Source organism: Lycorma delicatula, chromosome 5 (genome assembly GCF_047948215.1).
Source record: "Lycorma delicatula isolate Av1 chromosome 5, ASM4794821v1, whole genome shotgun sequence".
NCBI classification, from domain to species: Eukaryota; Metazoa; Arthropoda; class Insecta; order Hemiptera; family Fulgoridae; genus Lycorma; species Lycorma delicatula.
Window position 1 is genome coordinate 36539132 of NC_134459.1, and position 17762 is coordinate 36556893.

Consider the following 17762-nt stretch of genomic DNA (forward strand, 5'->3'; position numbering starts at 1 on the left):
CAAATAGATGAAGAAAGAAGCATTTGGAAAAATATAGTTAAAAGAAGAGACAGACTTATAGGCCACATACTAACGCATCCTGGAATAGTCGCTTTAATATTGGAAGGACAGGTAGAAGGGAAAAATTGTGTAGGCAGGCCACGTTTGGAATATGTAAAACAAATTGTTAGGGATGTAGGATGTAGAGGGTATAATGAAATGAAAGACTAGCACTAGATAGGGAATCTTGGAGAGCTGCATCAAACCAATCATATGACTGAAGACAAGAAAACAGAAAGATTAGAAATTTTTTAAAAAATTTTAATTAGAATTAATTTGTTGGTAAAGCAATAGAAAAATTGTATTACTTTCCCGTCTAGATAGTGCAATAGCAGAGCTATAACTCTACGAGGAAAAGTATCGTAATCGGTTCTATTTGGGCACATACGGTATTCACCGGATCTTGACGTTTTGACACCTAAGGAACCCAAAAAACCGGATGGAAATTTTCTGGATGTTCGTATATATGTACGAGTATGTACGTAAGTTCGGTGCCTCACATCTTATAACTCCAGAATTACTGGATCGATATTGACCAAACGGTCAGTTTACTTCTACATATGGGGTTGATGCCACTAAATTTTCAACATAAAAGGTCAAGGGAGTGAGACTGTCGAGCAAGGTCACCCTCGGTACCTCGAGTTTTCGCATAATTACAATCATATTTTTCTTCAGCACATTTGTTAACAATTAAAAAATAACAATATCTGGAAAAAGGATTTTTGGCCAAATCGCATCCCCCCCACCCAAAAAAATGCTCTAAACAACTGTTTTGTTGTGATAACACAAGTGACTGGTAGAATTAAATAAATGAATAATATTTAAAGTGTAAAAAAGTGACTCGGTTTGCTGGGTCTCTACCTCGATCGCCCGGTTGACTCGGTATCTGGTCCGTTAAGCCTAGTGGCTACACTAGTCTGCCGATCGCACAAGCGAAATTTCTTTTATGTAAGTGGTGAAATTGCAATAGTTTAGTTAGTGGCGACAGGCGCCGCTAGCACCGTCAACGTGCACGAATTAAATACGGTATACGCGCGCTTTAATTAATAAAAACAAAAAAATGTTACATTTAAATCAAATGATATATACTTTAAATTAATTTGTGTGTATAAGTCATGTATCAGAAACAACTCACAGTAGTAGAACTTTCTCGGAACACGGCTTTTGTCACGTGATGGGAAACTCCTACTAGCGTGTTGTCAGCTTTTATTTATTGACTAACATAACCGGAATTGTTCTAAGTGACATGATCATCTAAACCTGACGTTCGAGAGAAATCACTTTCGTAAAATCTGTAAGTATTATTAAAAAAAATTTAACGATCCTATGCCTGACTAACTGGTGAAAGTAAGAAGTGAAATAATTTCCCAGTATTTTCTATACTCCTGCATATCAGTATACGAAGCTCAACAGAAAAACGCAGGTGACATTCAGCTTACTTTCTGCTTTGTTAAAATTCTTTAGAAATCTTCAATATTGTAAATCGTTCTCACATAAATTAGATATATATATATTTTTTTTTTTGTAATTAGGCTCCTTTTAGTTATGTTTCAACAAATCGGCATTTCTAAAATATTTGTATTGCTTGTTTGTAAACGTTATACAAATTTCTTTTCTTTTAAATCTATTGTAATTTCAAACTACTTCTACATGTATTATCTAATAGGAAATTCTAAGCGGCTATGTGCCTTAACACAGAAATACTGACTAAAATCAATAGGTTAGATCACATCTATAGTACGATTGTAATCCAATGTCTGGTTTTGAAAATAATAAAAATTCTAAAATACCATTTTATTATATTCCGGAAAAATCACCGTTTACCTATCGTAAAACTAATCGAATACGGACATCCCCTATCATTTTATATTTAATGCTGAAATTTGCAGTTCAAGTACAAAGAAAAATAAGAAAATTTTACTTAATTTTAATATTAAGTTAAAGCTGCTTACCTTGGAACTTCGGATTCGAACAGGAGCGGTTGGTTTAAAACTGGAAAAAAAAAAACCATAAATAACTCCAATGACTGATATGCAAAGTAACCTATACGTATTCTAGTAGCATTTTATCTTAGCTAAATAATTTGTAACTTAATAATTTATTTCATTACAATGGAAAATGGTTACAAAAATGTTTATTATCATTTTTTTTAAGTATCTATAAAGTTGTATTTCATTTCTTAAATTTTTCTTCAAAAAATAAGTACTTTTTTACAAAAATATGTCTCATTAACAGTTCAAAAACAAACATTTTCTCGCAAAAATGTACCGGTTTCTTATCAACGTTTTTTCCAGTTTCCAGCTACTTTTCAGGCACTGGGAAAGTTTAGTAATTTCATTCCCGATGTTTTTTTTAATTACGTATTTAATAAAATCATTAAACATCGTATAATTAGTAAATATAATTATTAAACTTAAATTTATGTTTTACGTAGAGAAACATAAACGTTTAAAAAATTATAATTGATCAATTAACATCAAGTAGATTAAAAAAGGTACATTAAAATATGTTAAAACTAGCAAAAGATAGATAGTGAAAATGTACATCCATTTATGTCAAAACTAGCAAAACAATGCAAATAGTGCACACGAAAAAGAAAGTGTACATGAAAAAATTGTGAAATGGAAGAAAAACGGGTTTAAGTTGGAAGATACTCTTTCTTTGTAATGTAACATCTGAAAGCGTTTGGAGGAAGTTAATCCTTTCAGTGAATGATAAAGGAGAAATCTCCTTTTACGTGTTTCTACATCTATTTTTAACTTTCTTCTCATTTTTTAATGGTTTTTCATAAACGAAAAACTACTTGTTTTAAAAATTTCTGTTTTTATTTTTTGTTTCATTTGACATTTTGTCCTTATAAAAATTTTATAAATATTTCTGTAGCGGAAGCAAACAAATTAACAACTGCATTACTTTGCTTTGGAGTTGAAAACGGTTGGCTTAAATATGAACCTCGGTAAATGTAAGGGGATTGATTGATGTGAGAAGGCGAAGAAAGAAGATATTGCACACAATTTATAAAAAAGCATTTAGTTTTATAAGTTGGAAAGAGAAAATCATTGACTATTACTAATTCACAAATCTTATAAGAAAATTCGTGAAACATTTATTGGATATTTTTATACAATAAATCTGTAGCTTTCTAGGTTGTGGAATTTATTAAAAACTTTCTCGATATCGGTAACTATTTTAGAATACAGTAAATTTTTTGGTTTTCGTTAAACTTTCCGAGTCACCTTAAGATATTTGAAAAATATATTCATGAAAAGGTTTCGAACATTATAAAAATCGTTAAAATTTTCACATAAAACTCTAGAAATAACCGTATTTAAAAAAAATTTTTTATGTAAATAAGATAAGGCTTAGATTAATTTCATAAGGATACAAAACTGTTTTTTTCTTGTAAGAAGAATAAAAATAGTGGTAACCAGTGACTGAGCAATGGTTTTCAAATTTTTATGATGAATTCCCTACGGGGAGGATCAGATTCATCATAGTATACACTGAACTAAAATACTCTCTCAAGCACCTTTTTTCTTTAACATAAACTTATTAAGTTGTACATAAAATTATTAAGTTATTATTTTTATAACAAATTGAAACGATGAGTTATAGTGACAAGGAAAAACTAAACATATCTCAGTTTAATTATGCACAATTCTAATTAATCCTTATAATCAGCAACTTAGAACCGATATTAAGAAATAATCTAAACAAGTTTAATCTTTTCCCGTTTCTCAACGTTTGCAAAACCAACTCGAGGAATAGCGTTTGACTAAAGCAATAATACTGTTTCGTTAAAATCGATATCGATTAAAGTATATAAACCATAAATTATATTAAAAAAAAAAAAAAAAAACTAAAACTTAAGTTTTTTAATCGATAACGATTGATTTTGGTTTTATTATATTAAATAAATTAAAAAGTGGTTATAAGCCGTATTTGAATACATAATTTATCTATTTAATTTTTTAAATTACATATATCATATGTACTCAGAAGGAGTTGTTTCAATTTAGAAATAATCTAGTATTTCAATAAAAACAATATTTTTCTAAAGTAAACCTTTTGTTTCTTTAGTTGGTTTCAATGTAATAAATAAAGTTATATATCGTATACGAGCTTAGCTACAGTAATAAGAATAATAATACAATAACGTCAATAATATAATAAACTTGAGATTATTTTTTTTATAATTCTCTAAACCCTCTTTGAATAAAATAATTTTTACATCTAACGTATCAGATCAAACAGCTAGTAATATTACACAATAAAATAATAAATTGTGTTCCATTTGTAATTTGCTTCGTGTTTACTCCTGTTAGTACACGGTGGTTTTATAGAAACAAAATAAATTATATTGTAAAACAAGAAATAACTAACAAAGGACTCTTAATTTATCAAAGGATTTTAATTTAATTAAAATAATATATACAACAAAATAATACATTAGAGATACAGATGTTTTCAATAAAATATCGTTTATTTTGATGAATGTAATTATGTTGTATTACATAAACATAAAAACACATTGTAACTTTTACATCAAAAAATACAATTTTAGACCAAATTTTAAAACCTTGTGTTGATTTGAAGAAGCTACATAGTTACATACAACTTTGGCCGATAATGAGCATCCAGATGCCGTGTTAATTTTACGAACCTTTGATAATTCTAGCGAGAAATAAATTTATACTGCCAGGAAACCGAAGTCTTTGCATGTTAATAGAAAGAACATATTACGATCTGTGCTGCTGTAAGATTAAATTATTTTTTATATAAACTAAAAGGAAATGCAAAAAATTTTACGAGATACAAAAAAAAATTATTTAATATAACACATTTAGTACAGAATACCTGTTATAAATAAGGTTATAAATAATGACATAAAAGCTGTAATTTATGAAGTAATATTTAACAAGAAACTAAATATTACGCGTTCGTAACTCAAGAGAAATGAGAGTAACACTAAGGAGTCAAATCTAATCAGAAATGAAATGTTAGAGAAAAAATGGAAGAGATCAAATATTCTATAAGTTTGATAACACCGTAGAATTTATTTAAAATCGTATATGTAGAGGAAATAATGAAGTAATGAATAAAATTTGTGTGATAAAAGAAGATTTTGTGAAAAATTAAACTGTGATAAGGAAATAAAAAAGACGTTTTCTAAATATTTCATTAAAGTGGATGATGTATGAATCTAAAATGCTATCGATCGAAAAGATAGAAAGAAGAGAAATAAATAAAAAACTTTGAAAAGTGACTATAAAAAGAATAGAAAAAAAAAAATGGACTCACAAAATTAGGAAAGAGAAATATTAAGAAGGTTAAAAGTGAGGATGAACGTGACGAAAATGAAATATAAGGCAAAATATTTGGAATGCTAAAAGACGCCGAAGAAGTACGAATTTTTGAACAAATAGACAAAAATAATTAATAATAAGAAAAAATAATGGTGCTCAGATGTTTTCAATTTGATAGCTAAGAACGATTTTTTATGCGTAGAGTAATAAGAGGTGTGGTTTAAGAAGATTAACCAATGAAAATCGAAGGCGCACCATGCTATATAAGTACATTTTCCGTTCATTCTAAGAAGAGATATCGCATAAACACTCAGCAGACGACAGACCTTTGTGAAACAGTATGCCTAAAAAAAATTACATTATAAGCTTACATTTTTTGGTAATTCCTCATAGAATTTTGTTCGCACTTTACGCTTAATTGATTTTACTTTTTTAATTACAATTATTTATTTAATTTATATTTACTTTATTTATACTAAACTTCACAAAATGTTTAATATAATAAAACCTACGAAAACAATAATATCCAAAAAAATAACTACCATATTATTAAAAATAATTTAATAGGTAAAATATATAACTTGAACAAAACCTTACCACTTCAAAACGTTAAGAAAATTGCATACCTTATTCTCTGTCAGTGTCCGACAATCACTGAATCTCTCCATTATATCCGATTCTTCACCACTAAGAAGTTGGCGTTGATGACGAATCATCTCTAACATTAATAATTAGTTCATCAACTTCATCATCGAAAAATTATCAAAGTCTCACATCTTCATTTCTTCTTCTGTAACATACTTCACGCTCTGTTTCCACTTATCAGTTGATATCTCGTTCACGCCTTTCTCAATGTGGATTTTAACGTCTTACATTTTTATGTATTATTATTTCGGGCAACATAGCCTTTTATTTGGCTTATTTTTATTAACTACCTCAATCAGATTAAGGTTAGAGATAAGGGGGAAGCCTCAACACCGTATGAACTTTTGTTTCAGTCAAATCATCGATTAAAAATTTATTAAATTTGTCAACATATGTGTTTATGACATATTCAAGGAGTTCTGCTTTTAAACTGTTTTCTCCAATGTGGAGATTTTTTTATGGGAGCCATAAAACAATTTCTTGTTTCCTTCATGAACTTTTTGGAATATTTTCCAGTTTTGTAGTATGGTATAGAGCATTATACATTACAATAATACAATTTTTGAGTAAAAACTACCATACTTTTTCAAACCACTTTTTAAAAATATCTCCATTCATCTCATCGTGGTAATCTCCAAATTTTTTGGATTCAAAAACGAGAAATCCCCTTCTAAAAATTAAATTTTATTGGCACTATGTACCCAATTAATCACTTTCCTTTATGTTTTGGAGGTTGCAGGTCCCTGCTTGATACTAACATTAAGTGTTAGTGTAACTAACACTTAACACTAGTGTAATTAACTGTTTTTACCCATGTAACTGTCATATCACACCAAATTCTTGAAGTGGTGTGGCCTTTTTACCCACACCTCATTCAAATAAAATATATTTCTACCCGTTTTACTATAATTTGCTACTTTTTTTAAATGATTACGCCGCCAAATTATGATTTCATCTCGATCAACAATTACAGTTTTTTTATTTCTTTTAATAAATTTAAAATCCATCGACAACAGTAATTTGTATAAACTAGTGCGTCCAATCTTAGGTAAACGCTTGACACCGTTTATCACAGCGAGAAATTTTTTTTAAGGTTGGTATTTCATTTCGAAAACAGTGACTATGTACAGTCAATCTTATTACATTTTTGTCAAATTAATCCCACTTTCCTAGCACAATTTTTCCATGTTTTATATTTTTAACAGGAGTTTCTTCTACTTCTCCTTTACTATTTATTTCTTTCCGTAATCTATTAACAAAACTAACCCACACACCAATTACTTCAGAAGGAATTAACCAACGAAGGATTTTTCTCCAGCAGTTGACTGAATACGTTGAAAACTATTTTTGTTTCACCACTTTGCAAATGGTTCCCTTCTTCTGTGTTTATTAAAAGATGTTTTTGTTACCAGCCATATCGATAAACTATTCGAATATACACACATACAGATCAATCACACCATCAAATTTCACAATAACCAGTAATAATCTCATACAATAACCGAATATACACATACAGTTACGCGTACCAAAAAAAAAAAAAAATTAACAAACACAGAACTACAATTATAAGAAAATTAAAACTATTGAGTATGGAATAAGAACCCAGCGGGTTGGTCTAGTGGTTCTTGTCATCTCAAATCAGCTGATTTCGAAGTCAAAAATTTTAAGGTTCAAATGCTATAAAAAGCAAGAATAACGTTTTTACGGATTTGAAGACTAGATAGTGGATACCATTGTTCTTTGGTGGTTGGGATTCAATTAACCACAAATTTCAGGAATGGTCGACCTGAGACTGTATAAGACTACACTTCATTTACATTCATACAATCATTCTCATTCATCCTCTGAAGCAATACCTTACTGTAATTCTGAAGTCTAAACAGAAAAAAGATAATAACCCTGAAGTAAAAGGTTACACCACACACACACACACACATATATATATATATATATATATATATATATATATATATATATATATATGTTTTGTTTATATTCTAATGTCGACATATTACAAAATAGAATTATAAACCAGTGTTCCGGTCTAAAGTAATAAAAAATATTATTAATATTATTAAATTTGCTATTTAAAAATTAAATTATCTCTTTAAAAATTAAAGAGATAAAAGATTTCATTTAATGGAACGTAATAATATTAAAAATGAATAACTGATAAAATCAAAATTTACAAAAAATACGAATAATACACGTGTAAGGTACACGCTTATAATAAATAATAATATAAAAAAAACAAGTTTAAATTTAATATTATATTACATAATACAACAGGAATTGGATAGGGCAGCTTACACTTTAATATCAACGCATAACTTTATATTTAAATTAATGGAAAAAATAATGACGTGATATTTAATAATTAAAGACCCGATGTTTAATATAAAGGAGGTCATGGTTTTAAATAGAGTTTTATTAAAAAATCAGTAAAAGATCTTTAATAATTAAAAATAAATTATTGTTTTTATTTTTATTTAAAATATCTATTTTTCAGACCAAATGAATTATCCAGTTTTAAGGGGTTGTAAATGGGTAAAACCCCATCAAATTACAAATTACAATTTATTATATTTTTGGACAAACTAATATATTAGGTAGATTTCATAAAAAAGCTACCTATTGTAATGAATACCATGATTCGACTTTATTTATATATATATATATATATATATATATATATATATATATATATATATATATATATATATATTTCACTTTCTTGTAAACACGATAATTGCCGTTATTTTACGCCAATCATTTTCAAATTGTTCCTTAAAAATAACTCATTCAAAAATGTCAGTCAAGTTCGTCGTTAACGGCCAAAATCGCACTATGTAAATGAAAATGGGGGAGAGCTTTTTCGAAAAAAAAAACAAAATATCGCTATAACTTTCTTAACAAATAAAATATCGAATATGTTTAATGTTTCTACTATTATTTGGATAAGGACCTAAAACTTACATTAGTAAATTTTTTCGATATCAACAACCATTAGTGCAGGAGGTGGTAAAAATGGGGTTTCGAAGACAAAAATCATACCCCCCTTAGAAGGTACAATATCGAATCGGTTTAAAATAGTCGTTAGTCCTCTAAACATTACCTAAAACTTTTATCTGCAACAATTTTTGATATGACCAACCCCTACGGCAATGGATGACCAAACCTCTGCTGGAAATGTAAGAAGATGGGCTTGTTGTATGCTAAACATGTGAAACGTTTTTCATATGGAACCATTGTCGTATTGAGTAAATTTGAACTTTTTCTTAATTTTAAGGTGGAAATCTTTTTTATCCCCTACTTAACACCGATAAAATCTACCTCCGCCTTCCAACGTGCCGAAAGGGATTTTCTGAATTATGCGAGTTGCATACGTACGTACGTGTCGACGTCTCGCCGAAAATAGTAAAAATTGATTCAGGGATGGTCAAAATGGATATCTCCGTTGAAATCTGAAAACCTAAATTTTTCGCGATCACAATACTTCCTTTACTTCATACAATGAAGTAAAAATATCAGATAAAATAAGTACGCAGGATTAGTGTTTGTATTTTTACTATTATTTTCTTCTTAGGTATAATATTTGGAATAGCAGGATTAAAATCTAAAAGTTGAATATTACAATAAATGTTTAATATTTAGTTACAGAATATAAAAAATTTTATAGCTTCAGGAATATTTCTAAATTATTAAATATTCGTAGTGTAGATGAAGATAATCTTATCGATTATTATTTTTTTTAGATAATTATTTAAAAAAAAGTATATGTAACATTAAACAGGGTGATTATGAAAGAAGAGTTGCGAATTGTAAAAAAAAATTCCGTAAGGTTTAAGGTCTTCAAGAATTAAGTAGAATTAAGAATTTAAGAATTAAAATCCGAGACCGGGGGAGCTAACCTGCCGTGCCGGGTGTACAACCGGTGGGCGGGGGACACTCCCTTAGAGTAAAAGGACACTCTCCCCGACTGAGTATACTTAAATGGATATCCGGTCGGGGGAAAAAAAAAAAAGAAAAAAAAGAAAAAAAAAAGAAAAAAAAAAAAGAATTAAGTATGTCAGCCTCGGTGGCGCGAGTGGTAGCATCTCGGCCTTTCATCTGGAGGTCCCAGGTTCAAATCCCGGTCAGGCATGGCATTTTCACTCACGCTACAAATAATTCATCTCATTCTCTGAAGCAATACATAACGGTGGTCCCGGAAGTTAAATAAAAAAAAGAAAAAAAAAAGATTTAAGCATAGTAAATTAATTGTAAGTTTCTTTTATTGTAGATATGCCGTTCCTTTATTACTTTTGTTAAGGTTTGGTCATTAGTAAGAATAGAAATTAAAGCATTTTTTTTTTAGTTTATTTGTAAAGTACAGTACATTTCACTTTATCCACTCAAAAAAATATCCAGAATAAGTGGACCAAGAGCCCAAGTGTCGTCTTAAGTGACGCGCGAGGGTACTCAACTTTTAGAAATGCCCTTTAGGCGTACTACTTAGGGTGTATAGAGGACCTACAAAGATGATAAACTGCCTTGCAATCTCCCCAGGACATCCTTCAGCGAAATGATCTTCCCCTTCTCATTACTCTCTCCTTTTCCTTATCCTTGATCCCTTCTTCCCTAAAAAAAGTCTACAGGCATTCTGCACACTAAAGCTGCCACTTTAGCGTCGTGTGGTTGTCGATGGGTTAACCACTATATTACTGGGTGAATATTCTGCCAGTAAGATCGTACAAGTACTCCATTCCTTCTCAAAAGTTAGATGAAAAATACAAATTAATTGCTGAAATCGAATAATTTCCGTACCAGCATTCATGAAATCCTTTATAGGTAGGTATACTGATTCATACGTACAATGACGTTTTATTATGTAAAAATTCGGAGTTTACTTGAAATAAAGTTAACATTAAATAATTATATTATTGACAAAACTAGGTAATCTTATTCAACTTTGTGAATGTGAATGCTTGGGCGTGTGCATACGACAGAGAAACAAATATGTTTTAACTTATTTATCTGAAGTAACAGTTAAAATTGTTCACGGACAAACATATGAATAAATAAGGAATTATTTTAACTAATTAGAAGCCTATCTTTTTAAGTAGTGATTTAAGTACGAGACAAAATATTGATATAAAGTAATAGAAAAGAAGTAAAATGCTTCCTGTCTTATCTTTTTTTTTTTTTGTTTTCAGTCATTTGACTGGTTTGATGCAGCTCTCCAAGATTCCCTCTCTACTGCTAGTGCTAGTCGTTTCATTTCAGTATACCCTCTACATCCTACATCCCTAACAATTTGTTTTACATATTCCAAACGTGGCCTGCGTACACAATTTTTTCCTTCTACCTGTCCTTCCAATATTAAAGTGACTATTCCAGGATGCCTTAGTACGTGGCCTATAAGTCTGTCTCTTCTTTTAACTATATTTTTCCAAATGCTTCTTTCTTCATCTATTTGCCGCAATACCTCTTCATTTGCCACTTTATCCACCCATCTGATTCTTAACATTCTCCTATAGCACCACATTTCAAAAGCTTCTAATCTTTTCTTCTCAGATATTCCGATCGTCCAAGTTTCACTTCCATATAAAGCGACACTCCAAACATATACTTTCAAAAATCTTTTCCTGACATTTGAATTAATTTTAGATGTAAACAAATTATATTTCTTACTGAAGGCTCGTTTCGCTTGTGTTATTCGGCATTTTATATCGCTCCTGCTTCGTCCATGTTTAGTAATTCTACTTACCAAATAACAAAATTCTTCTACCTCCATAATCTTTTCTCCTCCTATTTTCACAATCAGTGGTCCATCTTTGTTATTTCTACTACATTTCATTACTTTTGTTTTGTTCTTGTTTATTTTCACGCGATAATTCTTGCGTAGGACTTCATCTATGCCGTTCATTGTTTCTTCTAAATCCTTTTTACTCTCGGCTAGAATTACTATATCATCAGCAAATCGTAGCATCTTTATCTTTTCACCTTGTACTGTTACTCCGAATCTTAATTGTTCTTTAACATCATTAACTGCTAGTTCCATGTAAAGATTAAAAAGTAACGGAGATAGGGAACATCCTTGTCGGACTCCCTTTCTTATGTTCTTCAATTATTACTGTTGCTGTTTGGTTCCTGCACATGTTAGCAATTGTTCTTCTATCTCTGTATTTGAACCCTATTTTTTTTTAAATGCTGAACATTTTATTCCAGTCTACGTTATCGAATGCCTTTTCTAGGTCTATAAACGCCAAATATGTTGGTTTGTTTTTCTTTAATCTTCCTTCTACTATTAATCTGAGGCCTAAAATTGCTTCTCTTGTCCCTATACTTTTCCATTCTCCTCTCAATTCTTCTGTATAGAATTCTAGTTAAGATTTTTGGTGCATGACTAGTTAAACTAATTGTTCTGTATTCTTCACATTTATCTGCCCCTGCTTTCTTTGGTATCATGACTATAACACTTTTTTTGAAGTCTGACGGAAATTCCCCTTTTTCATAAATATTACACACCAGTTTGTATAATCTATCAATCACTTCCTCACCTGCACTGCGCAGTAATTCTACAGTATTCCGTCTATTCCAGGAGCCTTTCTGCCATTTTTCTAATGCTGTCTAATCTAATGCTGCTGTTTTATCTAATGAATACAAATTTTATGGTTTTGGGTAGATTTCTGATTTCTAAAGAACTGTGTGTTATATTCCCAAAAAGTTATAACAGATATTTCTCTATAAACGTTTTACTGCGATAAATAACTATTTTCATTTTTTTGTTTTTTAACTTCCGGGATCATTGTTAAGTATGATTTCAGAGGATGAGATGAATGATAATTTTTGTAGCGTAAAATTACCGGAATTCGAACCCGATACCTCCGGATGAAAGGCCGAGACGCTACTACTCGCGCCACGGAGGCCGTCACTATTTTCATTTATTCAAATTATAACCCACTAATTTTTTGTAAATCTCGGTGGTGGAGTGGTAGAGTTTCGGACTTTCATTCGGAGATTCTGGGTTCAATTCCGATCAGGCGTGAAATTTTTCATACACTATAAAATTCCATTCACATATCTTATGCATAAGCTTTAAGCTTATGTGGCGATATCAACAAGCATAAAAAAAAAATTTATAGTCTTTTATTTTGAAAATTATCCATTAATTACGATGTTTTTTAAAATAGTTTGGTAAAAAATTTTATTTTTTTTATATAAAAAATACAAATCACTATAAAAGTGAATACATCAAGTAGATTTCTATGTGAGTAATGTTTACCTTTCTTATCTTCTCTTTACTTGTATGTTGACGTGTATAAGTTTCGACAAGGGAGTTATCGAAATTTATTTTACTAGTACTTTTAAATTTCGAAATGCTGTCTAAATGCTCAGTACTGTCTAAATGCTAATCTTTACATGGCATTTAGACAACATCCCTCCCTGTATTTGACGTCATGCCTCATCTGGCCTTCTTGTATATTTTTTATTAATGGTTATATATATCTTTCAGTTTTATTTATCTATTTCCTGTTTTCAATAAATTGAGGTTCTTGAAAAGGACGCTTGACTGTTGATCTGTATCTCTTTATGACGATTTTATCGTTACTTTTTAATTTAAAGATATTTATATTTTCGAAAGTGTTCATTTTTCCTCCTTTAACACAATTTTGAATTGATTTCATTGATTCTTCCATTTTCATTGGGGTATGTCCTATTTTTATTAAACGCGTTGCATAATTAGAATCTTTTTTTTTTATTTTAAAAAGATCCCAATTATATTTTTTTATTATCGCTGCATAAGTTCTGGAACTTGTGCGTAAAATATGGAAATGAAATTTTGTAGTGTATGAAAAATGCCAAGTTTGTCTGGGATTCAAACTCGGTAACTCCGGATGAAAGACAGAGACGCTACCACACCACCATGGAGATCGGCATATTTTAATTTTAATTTTCTTCCTCTTTGTCCAATGTATGTTGCATTGCATTTACATTTTATTTTGTATATACCATTATTGTTGTAAATTTCTTTTCCTTCAGTGTTTCTACTAAAAAAACATTTTGCGTGTATTATTTCTATCTATAGTCATTTTTATATTATATTTACTTAAGACTTATTTAATTGGGTAAATTTCTTCTTCAAAGTAAATGCTAATTTATTCCATTTAAAGATTTCTTTATCGTTTGTTCTTTTAATTTATCTCTATTTTTATTATTAAAGTTAGAAAATACCACATATAAAATAGAAATGATCAGAAAAATGAATAGAAACAGAAATAAATTAGATGAGATGAAATGGTAATTTTGTAGCAATGAAAATTCCATGCGTGATTGGGATTCAAACCACACGGGATCTCCTAATTAAAGGCCGAGACGCTACTACTCACGTCACGGAGACCTGCCTTCTTATATATCTTAGCTTAGTATAGTCTACTATACCATTTTCTTTATAATCCTTTTTTCTTTTTAATCTATAAAAAGTTCATATATTATAGTTTCCCTTCAACAACCATGCAGAATTACTTATTTTAAGCTTAGAACAAGTACTTTTACGAACAATTTTGTTTAATCGAAAGATAATAAAAACTTAATTTTTAACTTACAAGATATTTTCACTGGAAGTGTTTATAGAATTATACATTTAAAACTTCAAAATAGCTATTTTAGAAATTTATTTTTAGATGACACCATTCTATTCAGATCCTTTTATTGCCATGGAACCACATTTAAAAAAAAAAATTAATAATTAATTATATAATAATAATTCCCAAATAAGTGGGAAGATAAAGATATATATTTAATTTTATTCATGAAGGTATCAGCTTAATTCGTAAACTTTACTAGTTTATTATTATCTGTTATACTAATAATAATTTTAATAATTATTAAAAATTTTTTAATTAAAAATTTAATTATTAGATTAATAAAAAATAAATTAAAAAAAAAATTATTTTATGGACTACCTTAAAAATAATTGTTTTAATTATTTATGATCGTATTCATTGTAATACAGCTTACAGTTTACTTAGGTAATAAAGACATTGCTATTATAAACACTGTACGTCTATTTTATATTTCCAATGCCTACTTGTTAACACAACTGTATAAAGCATAACGGGTTTTGTTACTTTTGTGTAATAATATTACAGTCTCTTCAAAACGCACAGAAACAGTAATCAAAATGAATTTAGAGAATAACAGGCCTACCTATTTGTGCTGTGAAAGGTATTATTACTTGAGCCAACTTTACTTAACTCGGAACGACTGTTTCTTTGTTAATATTATGAAGGTGAAGTCAAATTAAATACCAGTCACTGTTGAGGTACCAACCCTAAACCCTCAATTCATACTTGAAATTACTGAACTTCGAACGGTTTAATTAAGAGTTGTCATTTCATCTACAAATTTTTCTACCATCCTATAAATTGAGACAACGTAAATTTATAGATTTTATTATATTTTTAACTCAGGTATACCGTGCTTGTAGTATTACTATTATTATTATTAAAAAGAGAAATTTTATTTCATAATACTGAATTTTCTTCAATTTTAATAAATTACATAAATATTAGTATTTTAATTAAAATGTACAGTATCGTATTTTAGAGTAACATGAAAATTAATAATCATAAATGTGTGCTTTGCATAACCTGCATATCGTAAAAGTTAATCGTGGAGATAAATTAAAATAAATGAGAAATGATCGCTCTTATAATTTAGGTGAATACGAAGAATCACTGAAATTTGTAGCTTTTTTCATTGTTTATTTCATCTGTTTCTCACATTGTATCTAAAAATTAGGATCGCTAAATGATCAATTGATGGACCGTGGAAAATTGAAATTATTTATTTATTTTCCTCCAATATCGCCCCGTCTAACCAGGATTCAAACCCAGAACCTTCCAAAGTGTATTCTTAATGACACTTCTAGAAGATAATTTGAGGGAAGTGAGATTGATTCTTTCTTACCTCGTTTGATTACATCATGAAATTTTAGAGAAAACTTTGAATTTCAATATGAATTTTATAGAATACACGTGAAGATGTCAGGCATTAGTGAATCACCAAATCTTTGGCGTAATATTATAAATCAAGTCTTAAAGAAATAACCACTAAAAAATTCCTAGTTGAAACTGATTTTATGATACAAAGCTATTTTTCAAGTCTGTGGATAGGAAAAGTATTTAATTAAGAAGAACAACTGGATATAATGTAATTTTTGGAAAAAAAGACGTAAACCATATTGATTCTAATGAACTGAGGAATCTATTTTTAAAGAGTCTTTGTTGCTTTAAAATAAAGGGAAAACTTGCGTAAGGAGTAAACACATTGTGAGCACCTTAAAAATCGACTACAGTGTTTTGAGGATACTTTAAACCCTGTTATTACTAGGACTATTAATATGTGACCATAATTATGCACATTTCTACTCTAATCATTGGTTATGTATGTTTCTACTCCCGTTATTGTTGACAGCTGTAAACTTTTCACCCTTCAGTGCTGTAAAGTCTCTCTCTTTGAAATTTTGTTTTTTTTTACTTATTCGATCAAAAAAAAGTTTCTGTTGTAGCAACCGTGCTTCGTAAAAAAATTTCCGAATGTCAGCCTCCCAGGAAAGCAGTATATACGATTCTATAAAAAAATTCTAATTTAAACGATATTCAATTCTAATCTTGTATTTTATTTGTCTATTCTATTCTAGTATACTCTGTTTGGTTAAAAAATGATGTTCAACAGGGCGGTTTCAAACAAAACAAAGCAGGCGATCTTTCTTTAGAACTTCAGATGTCTTAACTTTTATTATTAAAAAAATATTCCCTACCGCTTCAGAATAAATCTATCTGTAAGTTAATCCAAAGATGTTGTAAAATACATATCATTCCGTAATATTCTTCATGATTTAAATTTGAAATCAAATTTGAGTTGCGTAAAAACTGCGGAACGACTTAAGAGAACTGATAAACTGAAATGTTTTAATTATTGCGAATAGCTTCACAAAAAACATTGTCAATGGACCGATACTACAGTTTGTATTAGACGAGACATGATTTATTTCTATAGTTTCTATTTCTAGATACTATCTGTAAATTCTAAACACTATACAGAAATTTATCGATGTAGATAAATTCTATTTCTTGAATTACTGTTTCTAGATTTATTTCAGGTTCTCTTTCTTGATACGGCAGAGCATATTCTGTTCGAATGCGTGGAGTAGGATGGTCTGCGGATTCGGTCAGGAGTGGATGATTTAGGACTTGATAATTTGGTATCATTTATACTGAATTCCGAAGACAACTGGAAGTTGTTCGATGCTTTTGCAACTAGAGTGCTCCGCATGAAGGATGAAGAGGGCCGAAGGCGCGGTTTCTAGTTAGGAATTGGCGGACAGCCCCGGTCGTGAGGGCCGGCATGCTCAGGTGTGCCGGTTCCAATGAACGGCCGGGAACTCCAAGGGTCCTAGGTTTGGAAGAAAAATAAAATATCGAGACTCGGCTGCTGGGTGGGGGCCCGGTGATGACGATGCCAGAAGTGGTCACCCCCCTCCCCAGCAATTATAGGCATGGCATAATGTAAAGACCGAGTCCCGGTCCCTAGTGGAGGGCTCGGGAACGGCATAGTCGGGCCCGTCACCCTTCGCCGGGGATTAGAGGCAGGCATAATAGAAGATCCAACCGGGGGTGGCTGACCTGCCATGCCTGAATTACTGCCGGTAGGTGGGGGACCCCCTTAGATTTACCGGACACTCCCTTGAGCTGAGCTTTACTTAACTGTATGCTCAGCCTT

General features: G+C 30.2%; 1 protein-coding gene across 6 annotated transcripts in view; it reads right to left on the bottom strand.

The window, feature by feature from the left end:
- Positions 1-17762, bottom strand: part of Oct-TyrR (Octopamine-Tyramine receptor) — a 1169363-nt gene that overhangs the window by 247019 nt on the left and 904582 nt on the right. For all 6 annotated transcript variants that reach the window (XM_075365895.1, XM_075365894.1, XM_075365896.1 and 3 more), the window contains one exon: positions 1992-2031. The gene's annotated coding sequence lies outside the window, so the exon portion shown is untranslated. The remainder of the gene's footprint in view (positions 1-1991; positions 2032-17762) is intronic.